The 14,592-nt window shown below is 37.5% G+C and overlaps 1 pseudogene; it reads right to left on the bottom strand.

Annotated features, from left to right (window-relative positions):
- Positions 1-13,059: 13,059 nt before the first annotated feature.
- Positions 13,060-14,297, bottom strand: LOC149211691 (putative protein phosphatase 2C 2 pseudogene; annotated as a pseudogene).
- Positions 14,298-14,592: the final 295 nt, after the last annotated feature.

Here is a 14,592-nt window from a genome sequence, read left to right as displayed (position 1 = left end):
AAGAATGGTGGACCCAGTGTAAAGTAAAAGGGAAGGGGAAGATGCATACTCTCTAGTTGAAACTCAAAGAACTCAAAGGGAAAATCAAAAAATGGAATAAGGAAGAGTTTGGGAACATCATGGAGGAAAAACAAAAATTAGAAAAAGAAATGGAGGAAATACAGCAAAAAATAATTCTAGAAGGGAGGGATGAGGAGAGAAGCAACGAGGAAGGAAGAATAATAGGCCAACTTGAAGAAAGAAGGAAACAGGAAGAGATTCTGTGGAGACAAAAGTCAAGAATAAATTGGCTACGCGAAGGAGAAATAAACACCAGGTTTTTTCATCAAGCTATGATTCAGCACAGACAAAGGAACATGATCTTTTCTATTAAAAATGCAGAGGGGGAAAGGATAGTAGAACAAGGAGCCATGGAGAAAGTATTGGTGGAACACCACAAAGAGATTCTTACAGAACCACAAAGAGACCGGGGAGTAGCCATAGAGGGTATCTGTAAGGAAATCCCAAGAGTAATAACAAATGAGCAAAATAAGGCTCTGATGAGGGCAGTAACTTTAGAAGAGGTGGAAGAAATTGTGATGAATATGAGTAAGAACAAAGCACCAGGACCTGATGGATATACTGTGGAGTTTTATCAAGCAGGGTGGCATTTTCTGGGCAAAGAAGTCTTGGAGGCAGTAGAGGAATCCCGAATGAAGCAAAAGGTATGGCCAGGTATCAACTCGACCTTTTTAACCCTGATCCCTAAGAGCGGTAGCTCTGATAATGCTCAAGGATTTCGTCCAATAGCCCTGTGCAATGTCATATATAAGATCTTAGCGACTCTGATAGCAAAAAGATTAAAGCCTTTACTTCCGAATATAATTTCTCCAGAGCAAACCAGATTTGTGGAGGGGCGACAAATTCTTGATGGATTAGTAGTGTCACAGGAAATGATACACTCTCTAAATCAGAAAAAGCAGAAAGGAATGATGATAAAGTTAGACCTGTCAAAAGCCTACGACCGTTTAAGTTGGAAATACCTCAGAGCGGTTCTTGGAGCCTATGGATTTGACAGCAGATGGATAGAATGGGTATATAGCATGATATCAACCCCGAACTTCTCAATACTATTAAACGGGGTTCCGACGGCAACCTTCAGTGCTACTAGAGGAATTAGGCAAGGGGATCCTATTTCTCCATTCCTATTCATAATGGCAGCAGAAGGTTTAGGAAGATATTTCAAAAAAGAGCTGAGGGAAAAGAAAATCAAAGGCTTAAAGCTATGGGGAAACAATTTTCCTATCACGCACCAGCAGTTTGTAGATGATATTATGCTATTCTATGAGGTCTCAGTAAAAGAGGTGAGGAACGTTAAAAGAATATTGGAATTGTTCATGGAAGCATCTGGTATGGAAATTAACAAAGAAAAATCATGCACCTTCATATTTAATACTCCAGACTCAATCAAGGCTCATCTAACCAGAACTTTAGGATTCAGGCAGGGGGAACTTCCTACAAAGTACCTGGGGAATCAGTTAGATATAAACCCCACTCGGATGAAAAATTGGCAGAATACTATAGAAAAAATAAAGAACAAATTGGCAAGCTGGTCGTTCAGATCCCTGAACATTGCTAGCAGAATAGTCCTTCTGAAATCTGTCCTGCAATCGATACCTATTTACCCATTATCCATTATGGCGGCCCCCAAAGGGGTATGCACAAAAATGAAAGAAATATTTGGGAAATTTATCTGGGGTGGACCAAATCAACAAAGGAAATGGGCTCTGGTTTCGTGGAAAAGTATAATGAAAAGAAAAGAGGAAGGGGGTCTAGGTCTGAGAGACCCAGAGATGCTAAATAAGGTGCTGGGAGCAAAATTATGGTGGTGGTGGATGCAAGGAGGAAATGATCTATGGAAGAGAATCTGGACTCAGAAATACAATATGCCTGCAACAACAGCGGAAAGATTGAGAGCTGATGGAATCCCAAAAGGATCTTCAATCTGGGAATTGGCTAGCCAGAATAGGCATATAGTAAACAATTATGCTTTCTGGGAAATACGCGAAGGAAGTAGTGCTAGATTCTGGGAGGAGGGATGGCAGCAGCGAGACAAATTGACTAAGATACAAACTCTGCAAGAAGTACAACAGAAAGCGATCAGGGCAGGATGGGAATATGTAAGGGACTATTGGGAAGAAGGAGAGACCAATGAAATATGGAGAGTCTGGAGAAAGCCAGAAGAATGGTACGAAAATATAAACCAAGAGCTGGGGCAAATATACACCAAGGAGTTAGAATCGAGGAAGATAAAAGCGAGATCAGGGATGGACATTCTCAGATGGGGTAAAGCAATGAAAGGAACCTTTACAGTAAAAGAAGCCTACTATTTGACAATGCATCAAGAGAGAGAGGAAGAAACTACAGACTGGAGAATTATATGGGATAACAAGTGGTGGCCGAAGATAACAATATTCGCATGGTTGGTGGGCAAAGAACGAATTCTAACATGGGATAAAATCCAGAAGAGGGGTTTCTATGGACCTTCGAGATGTAGTCTATGTAACAAAGGAATAGAAACCCAGGAGCACATACTGAATAATTGTCCTTTTGCCCGATATCTATGGGAAGAGATTAGAACACTCTTTGGAAAGTCAAATAGAGACCCCAACAGTATTAAAAATACCATTATGCAATGGGGCAAAGGACAATTCTCTTGTAGAGTGGTGAGAAGAATATGGAATTTGTCAGTAGGTTTCGTAATATGGTCTCTGTGGAAAGAACGAAATAGAAGGATCTTTCGGGAGAAAAGCAACCAACCTGCAAGAATCTGGGAGGAAATATGCAAATCTATGAAAGAAACAGTTTTGTCTGAAGCCTGGGAAGAGGAGGATTGGAAAACGAATCAGGAGGAAAGGAGAATAGTATCTAAATTAAATATGGATTTTGACATGATCTACCCCAGAAAAGAGAATCGGATGAGAACTCAAATTCAGAGTCCTAATCAGTTCAGATATCCCGGAGAAAATTTCATCAAGTTGAACTTTGATGGGGCTTCCAAAGGAAACCCAGGGCCGGCAGGCTTTGGGGGTATCTTTAGGGACAGCGAGGAAAATACAAGGTGGGTGTATGCGGAATGGGGGGGAGAAATGACGAATAATGAAGCAGAGCTATGGGCGGTGCATCAAGGATTAAGAATAGCAGTGAGGAACAGATACATGAATTTGGAGATAGAAGGCGACTCGCAGGTAACAATAGAGATGCTCCGTAAACTAAATGATGGAAAGAGCTGGGAGCAGGTTGCTAAAAGCTGGAGGACAGCGGGGATTATCCAAGATGTAGCGGAGTTACTAAGGAGAATTGAATATAAAATTATTAATCATGTTAGGCGAAAAGGAAATAAGGCCGCAGACCTCTTGGCGAACTGGGGGAGTAATGAATCGGATAGAAGAATGGACAACAGCTGGTCTACAATAGAGAATAACCCGAGATGGGCAGAGCTTAAAAACATAATCACCCAAGATCATAATGAATCTACTACCAGATAAAGAGAAGATCAAACGACTCCCGATCGGGATGAGAACGACGACGTATAGATTAATAAATGCACAACAGGTAAGAAAGCATGACCGAGCAGGAGGAGTTCAGGTTATGATGAACAAGGACAAGTGGATCACCGCGAGGGATATCATCTCAAGACAAGCGGATGATAGAATTGCGATGGAGGAGATGGGATCTGTCAGGGTGTCAGAGATAAGACAGGAGCATGACAGTATGGAGAAAACGCGAAGAAAGGTGAACAAGGAGGCAGACAACAAGCGGTGAAAGAGGAGGGCAAGTAAAATAGAGAAGAGGTGGTGGAAACGGAGGAATAAGAAAGGTTCATGCAGCCGGACGAGGAGAATTAGTAAGGAAGCGACGAACACAGTGCGAAGAAGCAGGGCGATCAGGGCTCTGGAAGAGAGAACAACAATACAGAGGAGGGCGACAAAGCGTAAGGAAAACTCGGTAGAGGGGATCAGAATGGCTTCGAGAAGATGGATGAGGAGTAATGAAGAGGGAGGAAACCGAGGTCGAGGGGGCCGAGAGGAAAAGGGAAAAGGAATAATAGAGGATGCCACAGAGAAGGAAATTCTCACGGTTCAGGATGATTCAGAGGAGGATGTTGAGATGTTTGACTCAGACGGGGAGGAAGGAGGACCAGGGAGTGAATGGACAAGCAGGGCGGTAAAGACGGGGAGGTCTAAGGTTCAGGAAAGCGGGAAAGAAGATGCAAGGGGTAGCCAGGAACGAGAAGGAGGGGAATGCAGAAATCCATCAGGGGTAAAGAGAAGGCGAGGCAGGGGGAGTTATAGGAGAAGGGGAGGTGCAGGAGGGAGACGCGGACAGGACAGAAGAGGGGGCAGAGGAACGGCTGGAAACAGGGAAGATCGCGCAACAGGGTCTGTTCGGAGGATAAGGAAATCCATAGGTAAAAAAGTTCAGTATGCTGAAAGGGCCTACTGCGAAAATACTAATCAAAACATCAGAAGGATTATTCAGCAGCTAGAAGAGGAGGCAATTCAGGGACAGTCAGACTCAGAATTGGAAGACTGGGAATATCTCCTCCCGGATCCAGGCAACACACGCGGACGCATGACATTATATAAACAGACCCTTCATGTCTATTGGGTAATGAAGAGACTACTAGCTAAGGCTATGGAACAAGTAGCCATGGAAATGGCAGAATTATCTCAGGGTATTCCAAACCTGAAGATGGAACTTCAGAACATTCAAATCACCTTGATCATGCAGGACAAGAAGATGGACGAAATACAGCAGCAGTTAAAAGCCAGTGGTTCGGGTATCAAGAAGGAGATGGAGCAGCAGGCAGGCACAGCGGATCAGTAGAAGAAGACATGATAAATAGAGGTTTTTATAAAAAACTTTTTGAATTACAGCTAGTTAACTGTAGTCTCTTTTTGTAATCTAGAATGCAGACAAGAAACCGTTATAATTTCTATAAGTGTGTAGCGTATAAAGCATGGAAAGACAGAATGAGAACCTTTTATTTTTGGATGGCTATCAAAAACTTGAGGTGGCCAATAAACCCGGTTTCCCCTCGGGGCGGGTTGAGGCCACCACGACTATGTAGTGGTTTCAATTCAAGATAATAGAAAAAGAAGGTCTCTCCTTAGCTTACAAAAAAAAATATTTAGTTTTAAAAAGTTTATGGGTGGTAAGATAATTAGAAAAAAAATTGTTGAGAGGTTTTTGTGTATTTAAATAATAGGAAGTTTAATCTTTCTAGACATGTCTCTTTTCTAGGCTTTTTTTTCTAAGTCAAATGTCGATGTCTCTTCTCAAGGCACATGCTTAGTAGTCGAGTGAGGTTTGAACACAAGTTGTCTTACTAACGAAACCCTTTTTCTAGGGATTATGCTACTGGAACAACATATTGTGCTACTGACATCCCACCAACTTAATTCAAAAAAAAAAAATTAAAAAGGAAAAAATTGGAATGTGTAATTATTATTATCTTAAAAATATAGATTATCCTTGATTTCTAGACTTTAACAATATATTTTTTTTCTCATAATAAAGGAACTTGCATATGTTGGATGCTCTTATTATTAGTTTAAAATCAATCAAATTTGTCATATCTTGTTAACATGTTGGGTTTAAGGGGTGTCATTTTGTATGACAATTTAGATTCAAAACTCAAAAGTAAATAAGAGAAAACTAAAATCCAAACATATTAAAAGTTGATGTGCCCTAGACCAAATGTCATGCCCACTAATATTGAGAATTATAATACTTTTAAATCACATTTTTTTGAACCTCAAAATAATTCCCTAAATCATAAATATATTAACAAAAAGACTAACAAATATCATTATTTTAAGAATAATATAAAATATACAAAAAAACAACAACAACAACAACAACTTTAATTTATGATGTTTAAGCACTCCTTACTATGTCATCAAAGCCAACTTTAATTTATGATGTTTAAGCCCTCCTTACTATGTCATCAAAGCCATAACACATATCTAGATCCAAATATCACCCCCTTTATTTAGTTCTTAATTTAAATAAATCATTTTGTTATAAATTAGTTCTTTAGTTGAATAAATCATTTTTTTTATAAATTCAACATAGCATCAAAGCTTCCCATGATTAAACATCATCTTTTATTTCTACAACGAAGCATAAATTATATTCCTAGGGTAAACTATAAACCTATGCTTTGAAAAAACTTTCTCACTTCTACCATGGAAACCTCATCATGATTCTTGTAATTAGTTTTAACCAATGAATGTATGTGCTCATTAAATCTATATAGTTTGAGTGGGTCTAATGGTTAAGAGCATGTGTTTCCTCCTAAGAAATCACAAGTTTAAAACTAGAAGGGGTAGAGAATGCATGCCGTCCTAAAACTTAGCAGTGAAATTGTTACCTTAAAATTAAATAATAATAATAATAATAATATATTCCTTACATATATGCATTTTTTTAGTAAAATTTTCTAATTTCAATATCACTTTTTATGTAAAAAAATAAATATAATAAATGAACTTTAATTTAATAAATAAAAAAATATTATTATTATTATACATTGTCATCATGATTTTGAAAGAATGTTTCTCCATTTCCTTAAAGACATATTGCACCATATAAATTAAATAAAAAATGAAATAATAATAATAAATTATTAGTATTATTATTATACATTGTCATCATGCTTTTGAAATAATGTTTCTTGATTTCTTTAAAGACATTGCATCATATAGTTAACTCTAGTAACATAGGGATATAATTATATGGATGACGTAGAAAAAAATAAAAAAAGGAGGTAGGTTGTTACTTTAACTTTGCAAAATGTTAATGTCAGATAAAGTGCTTTGGAATGAAATTTCAACAATGTTGTGATAAACAAATAAATAACAAGTTGATTTTAAAATTATTATTTTTATTTCAAATTACCTCAATTACTTTATCAAGTCACTCTATAGCTTTGATTTACAATGAAATGTGATTAATTAATAAGCATGTTGAACTTGTAACATGATTAATTACTAATCATGTTGAACTTATAAGCCATTATAATATATCTTATTAATAAAAAAGAACTTAAAAGTTATTCGGAGGCGATGAGAATTTAAAATTTAATGTAAAAAGAGAGATGATGAGTTTTGAAAACCATACTTTCTAAACCTAACCTTGATAACTATATACAAATTATATTTTCCTTTTTGAATTGTGTAGTTTAGAAGCTTTTCAAAATCATTGCATGGATTGATCATAAATTAGATAGTGAATGGAATTTAATGTAATGCTAAGAACACAAATCATATATTTTTCATTATTTCTATGTCACCCTATCACACTAGCTCATTTTGTTATCATAACATGCTTATAGAACATACATAATTTTTATTGTTTTATCTTTTACTTTAAATATTAATTAGTCTTTTACCAATTTGTAAGTAAGAATTACCAAGAACATAAGCTATAATTATGATAAGAGCTTTGAACTAATTATAAATAAATAAAAAATATTTTTATATCAATGATAAAGTGATAAAAAAAACAACAATGATAATTAAAATAAAAATTTAAATAAATGAATATTTAAATTCTTTATATATATATATATATATGATTTTTTCATATATTTCAATATATATTTTTATTTGAACATAAGGAAACTTCCTAAGTTACAGATTTTGAAATTTAAAAAAACAACTAATCCTTCTCACTTTTGTAATTTTCAATAATTGTGTATTTAGAGAAGAGAATATAATAACAATAATATTTTAGATTTCTCATTCTTTCAGAATAATTCATGGTTTTAATCTCTTGGATTAGAATTATTTGTCTAAGACTAAAATTTCATGGAGTCGTTCAAATTAAACTTAACAATAATGAATATACATTAACCAGGTCATTCTCCACTTTTTTTTTTTAAATTAATGGTATTCATGCATGTTTATCAACAACTTTTTAATTTAATAATCATACTCATATAAAATAATATATCATAAATATACTTTGAACACTATTCGACAACTTTTAATTTAATAATCATACTAATATAAAATAATATACCATAAAATATACTCTAAACACTATTCGACGAGAATATTATTACACTAAATATATTGTTTAAAGGTCAAAGGCATTTTATTAATTTATATTTTATATTTATTATAACAGCAATTTGTAGTTTTCCAAAATGACATTGCGCATATATTTTAACGAATGGTAAAGAGTAGAACTTATCTAAATCGTATTAAAAAAATCTTCTAAAACATATAGGGCAGTAGTCAAGTAAATAGTTAATAGTTAATTTTAACTGTATATATACATGCAATTATAGGCATAGGTATAAGAGTAGTCATAGAGTGTATGCTACGTCTTCATTACTTATTATAATTAATATAAAGAACAAATTATCTTATTGGATGAAAGTAAAACTGTTCAAGTGGCTGGTTCAATAGGGCAAGATTTTGACATGGGATAACCTAAGAAAAAGAGGTTTTGTTGGCCCCTCAAGATGTTACTTATGCAGGCAACAGGAAGAAACTACAAATCATCTCCTGAATAGATGCACTTTCACCACAACTCTTTGGAATTGGGTTGGAGAAGTATTTGAGAAAACAAATAGAGATGCTAATGATATCATCACCACTTTGAAGAACTGGAGGAAATTTTTTTCGGATAATGAGATCATAAACTCTGCCTGGATGCTGACCCCAGGATTCCTAATCTGGAATGTCTAGAAGGAGCGTAACAATAGGATTTTCAAGGAGAAATTTATTCTAATGAGTAACATCCTCAAATTGGTCCTTAAACAACTCAAAGAAGTTGTACATATAGTGGGAGGAGAAGCTACAGGTAAACCTATAAAACAAAGAGAGGCAAGAATATTGAAGAAATCAGAGCTCAAGGTTAATCCCCCTCGGGGTTCTATGCAGACTATCAAGAAAACCTCAACAAAAAAGTCTTCTTAGCAACACCCTTCTCATGGTTTTTTAAAATTCAACATAGATGAAGCTTCAAAAGGGAATCCCGGAGAAGCAGGTTATGGAGGGGTCCAGAGGGATGAGGAAGGAAACATACAGGTCATCTTCCACAGTTATCTTGGCAAAGCTACTAACAATATGGCTGAGCTCATGGCGATGGAATCATGCCTGGAAATATTGCTCAAGTACAACATTCAAAATGTCATCATTGAGGCTGATTCAGAACTTGTCATTAACTCAATAAAAAGGATAAATGTTGGAGCTGCTCCTGAGAAAATCTCAGAACATTGGTAGCTTCTGCAAGTCTACCAAAGAATCCAAGCACACCTAAGAATGCTGAGAACCCTCGGGTTGGTGCATGTTCGTAGGGAATCCAACAAAGTGGCGAACTGACTTGCCAATGACGGGGTACGAAACAAGCATATTGATCTCTGATGGTGGTGGGAGGAGACAACAGATGACAGGTTGAAGGAGGGATGTTCATCCAGAGCCCTGAGCGACCAACAATAGCATCAGGAAAATCAAGAGACCGTTTTTGATGACACAGAGCCACAGTAACGGGGTACAGTTATTCTGGTTTCATCATGAAGTGTTTTGACATAAGTGTGATCCCTTTTAGGTGGTAGGTCTATGGCAGTCGCATTAATGTGGGTAATGGCAATCCAGACGTCTCAGGGATCTTCATCTCCCTGTGGCCCATGAGCCGTAACCCAGATTTTCTCGGTAACCGCAAAACCCCAACTTTTATTTCGGTGAACAGCTTTACTGCCCTTACAAGCAGGAAGCAGTTTTTCTCATTTAGGAGTGATTCCACTCACCACGCGACACGTGGCTAGGGGTGGGGTGGAATTACCGCCTTCATCACGCGCTAACTATCGGTACTCTTAGCCCGTGCAATATGATCTGTAACCGTTGGATCAAGCGAGGATAATCTACGGGCAAGATTTTGTGTTCAAGTTGGTGGGTCCACTTCAGGGGTTATGTTTCAAGCGGTTCATAAGACCTCTCCGGGATCGCACACATATGGTGGATTTCAAAGGGTTGAAGTGCTCGAAGGTTAAGCCAAAAACGGACCCGATAAGACTATAGATTATGGTCTATTGGCTTTATCAGGTCTGATTCTTTTGTTAAAAGGTGTGCTTGTTGGCCACTCGATATCTTTCTTATCCGCTGGATCATTAGTTCAAGATCCAACAGTTAGTTTTGGACTGTAGGTTTGTTTTGGTGGGCCCGCGTCCTTGGATATGTTTTGTCGTTTTGTGACCTTGTTCTGGGGTTGGCCTGTCGTATTGGCGGGCCTCACAACCGCGGTTCCCTTTGTACAATATTTCTCTTTTTAATTGAATAGAAGGATCTGCCTTAGCAAAAAAAATATATTTTTTTATTTGAATAGAGGAAAACTTCTTAAATTACACATTTTTAGATTTAAAAAAACAACTAATCCTTCTTACTTTTGAAATTTTCAATAATGGTGTATTTAGAGAAGAGAAAATAATAATAATAATATTTTAGATTTCTTATTCTTTCAAAATAATTCATGGTTCCCCGGATGCGGGTGGTAGATGAGCATTCAAGGCGAATACGACGCCGGCCTAGCAGGTGGGCGCTTCACATGGTAATACGTTCCTTCCCCTATGGGAATTTAAGGCATTACTCTGCCCCTCGGCCGCCACAATTATTCCACTGCGCGGATCGAGACTTCCCTTGCAAGCATAAAATCATGGAGCCAAGCCCTCTTCACTCATCCATTCTGCCTATGAACTGCTCTTGCCACCCCGACATTACAAAGCTAAGCTCAATAGGAAGGCATTGCATACTGCTCTGCTGCGTCGACCTGGGAAAAGGTTATCACTTCTCCTAGTCTACACACTGCTCCCTGCAAATTGAGGCCTCGGCCCCTGCTTGTGTCCCGGACTTGACATCCCATGTTCTTTTCAGTATCACCTCAGTTGCTCTCGCCCCACTTCCTGCCACTTTGGCTCCCTTCTCGCTGCAGCAACCCACTCAGAGCAATATGCATCGTCGTCATCGTATGAGATGCAAGCGTGGTGGTAGCCGTGGTAGTGCCATCTGCCCCTCTTCGCTGCCCCCCACCGCTTCGTCTTCCCCGTCAGCCTCCCCGCCCTCCAGTCCTTCCTCTTCCCGCTTCCATGGTAGATATCCGGATATGCATAGTGGAAGAGGACGAGCTCGCCCCTGTGAGGTTCGTCAGACTGAAGGAGCCTCCCAGTCAACCAATCTTACTGCTACAACCTAGTACACTCAATTCCGTTTTTCTTGCTCCATGGACTAACCGGTTGTCATTGCCACCATTTGAGTGGATTTTAGGAAGGAAGCTGGCTCATGCATTGCTCCAACCTATAGCCCTGCTAAGAACCAGGTTCCTCAGCCGCACGAAAAAGTTCCGAGGGAGCCGAGCTCAAGCCATCCGCATAAAGCTAAGGATTATCCGTCCATAAGTGGCTTAAAGACGTTGGGTGGCAATGCCACCAGGAAAGACAAAGGCGTTCAGGTTGATGACAAAGAGCCACAGGACACCACGAGTGGCAAGCAGGTAGAGGATACAGATTCCGAAGACTATGGGCGTCCGATCATGGAAGAGAAGCCACCGTCCTAAGACACCTAGCATTTGCATGCCACAGGTCACATGTCAATCTCAGTCTTCTGAGTTTTTTTGCTTTTTTCTGATCTTTTACAGTGGTTAATTTTGGCAGTCCATTTTGAATTTTACCATGACAGTGAATTTTGATTTATGGAATTGTAGTCCCTGCGTGGGCAAAAGGTACCTATCTTTCTCTCATTTTCAGACTGGTTTGCCCTCCGGGGGCAGTCTCAATTTTAAGTTTTGTTGTTTAAAATGGTCATATCACTGACCTAGCCCCGCAGATGCCAAGGCCTCACTATACATTATGTTTGCATTAATAAATTTAATTTTACATAGGAAAAAAATAAAAAACAAAAATAAAATAAAAAATAAAAAATAAAAAAAATCATAATTTTAATCTCTTGGATTTGAATTATTTGTGTAGGCCTAAAAAGTTCATGGAGTCGTTCAAATTAAACTTAACTATGATTAATAGTCATTCTCCATTTTTTTTTAATTAATGATATTCATGCATGTGTATCAACAACTTTTTAATTTAATAATTATACTCATATAAAATAATATACCATAAAATATACTTTGAACACTATTCGGCAACTTTTAATTTAATAATCATACTAATATAAAATAATATTCCATAAAATATACTCTAAACACTATTGGACGAGAATATTATTACACTAAATATATTGTTTAAAAGTTCAAAGGCATTTTATTAATTTATATTTTATATTTATTGTAACAGCAATTTGTAGTTTTCCAAAATGACATTGCGCACATATTTTAACAAATGGTAAAAAGTAGAATTTATCTAAATCGTATTAAAAAAAATATCTTCTAAAACATATAGGGCAGTAGTCAAGTAAATAGTTAATAGTTAATTTTAAGTGTATATATACATGATAGGTATAAGAGTAGTCATAGAGTGTATGCTACGTCTTTATTACTTGATTATAATTAACATAAAGAACATATTATCTTCATATGATATTATGAGACATCGCGGTTATGATGAGCTCTGTTGACTTCACTTGAGACATGAGATTGTCATCCGCTAAGTGGTTATTAATATAAGTAATTTCACTTTTCATTGACCTTTAATATCAATTTTTTTTGCACATGAAATTTCCTTCCTAAATGACGATCATTTTGACGATTGTATTATTACAAAAGTTTTTATAATTTATAATTTTTTATTTTTATTTAATCAAATAACAAATTAATTTAAAAAATCACCTTAATTAAAAAGGAATATATAATTTTAAAAATATTAAAAATATATAGTAAATTCCAACATATCAATAAAAAGTTAGTTCATCAATTTCATTATATCAATTAACTTTATATAATCAATTCAATTCATCAATTGACTTTGTTCATCAAACTTCTTTTTCCCATTATAACAATCATTTTATTATATAATTATGGGATTACGCAAAAGATATTTAAAAATTTAAAATTGGATGATCTGCAGTCCTGTACGGAAGCGAATGTCGGTGTATCATTATTTACAGAAAAGGACGAAAGACTCAAAGCCCCGTTCCCACTGCTTCATCATCAACAATATAATGTGGTCCTTTTAAAGGGTAACAACCAGGTTGGGTTAAATGGTTGTTACTCAAGAATCCTTTGACAATACTCCCACCTCACCTCACTTCACTCTGGAATTCTTTTTTATGCAAAAATGTGGGAGTTGTACTATCATCACACTCACATCATCCCTGGATTTTCTGGTTACTGCTAACTCTACAAGCTTTTTACAGGCAGCTATAGGGCCGCCTCCTAATGGTGTCAAATTAGGCTGCTTCTCAACACAGAAAGGCCTGGCAATATCCACTGCTTCTTGATTACTAACTTTATCCCACAACCCATCTGATGCCAAAATTAAAAACTCGCAATCAGATGTTATTTCAATCTTTCTGGTGTCTGGTTCAGCTGTTATCCACTCTTTCATGTGTGAATCGCCTATTGCCCTAGATACAGCCAGGGATCCCTGAACTCGCCAAACTCCGTGGCGGAGGTCCACAATTCCATTCAAATTCTCTATCCGTTGCCGCTCGTCCTCCCTTCCAGCTCGATGATCGCATGTAAGGGCTTCTGAAGCACCGTCTCTGCTAATAACTGCTCGGCAATCCCCAGCATTGGAATCCACTAAGTTACCATTTACAATGAGAGCAGTTACACAAGCTGTACCGCTACCAACCTCCTGCTTCAAAAATTCTGCATCTGTTGTTAAGTACCCATCTCTAACAGCCTGTTCAAGAATGTCATTCCATTCTGAGCATTGCGTCCAGAATATTCTGCCCAATATTTTCGGCAGCGAAAGCTGCAGCGTTTCGACCGCTATGACCATCAAAGACGCCGAAGAAGGCCTGTTTGGAATCGCCAAGAACATTCACAATGGCCTTGTGGGTGTCTTCCATGAATTCTCGCTTACCCTTTTTGCACGAAACCGCATAATGAAAACCCTCCACATTAACCTCCATCGGCTGCTCCACGGCCACGCTCGGCGCATTGAGGCCCGGCAACTGGAGCGGAACATCTAGCATCGGCGAGCGTTGCCTCTTGTGCAGAGCCTTAGGGCACTTGTCCGCCAAAAAGGGGGATCTGCAGGAGCCGAAGACCGAGGGAGAATTCCCTGCTACAACGCAAGCCATTTTTACAATCTGCGGAGGCTGCTGTATAAACTCAATTGAGTGTATCGTTCGGAGCCTGTTAGTCCTTGTGGTACCAATTGGGGTGTCTGCTAAGCATTTATATGGCTTCAATTGTTCAACTCAAATCACATATAGGAAATTTGCACCGTCAAACTCCTGTGTACGCGATTACAACCGTGCATTATTATATATGTAATACAACCGACTATGAGCTGGAAATGTGTGAAACGGTCTAAAATTATCACGTTTCTCTGGTCAAAGTCCCCGCTCGTCATGAAGGAAACTTCCAGAGGGTTAAATTTCTTATAATGAAAATTGATTAAATCAATATTGTCGGTACGTG

This window comes from Pinus tabuliformis, chromosome 1_1, assembly GCF_031772625.1.
Source record: "Pinus tabuliformis cultivar Carrire ecotype Pingquan chromosome 1_1, CPIR1, whole genome shotgun sequence".
Lineage (NCBI taxonomy): Eukaryota > Viridiplantae > Streptophyta > Pinopsida > Pinales > Pinaceae > Pinus > Pinus tabuliformis.
Note: the sequence above shows the minus strand (reverse complement) of the source record. Positions and strands in the feature narration are given on the sequence as shown.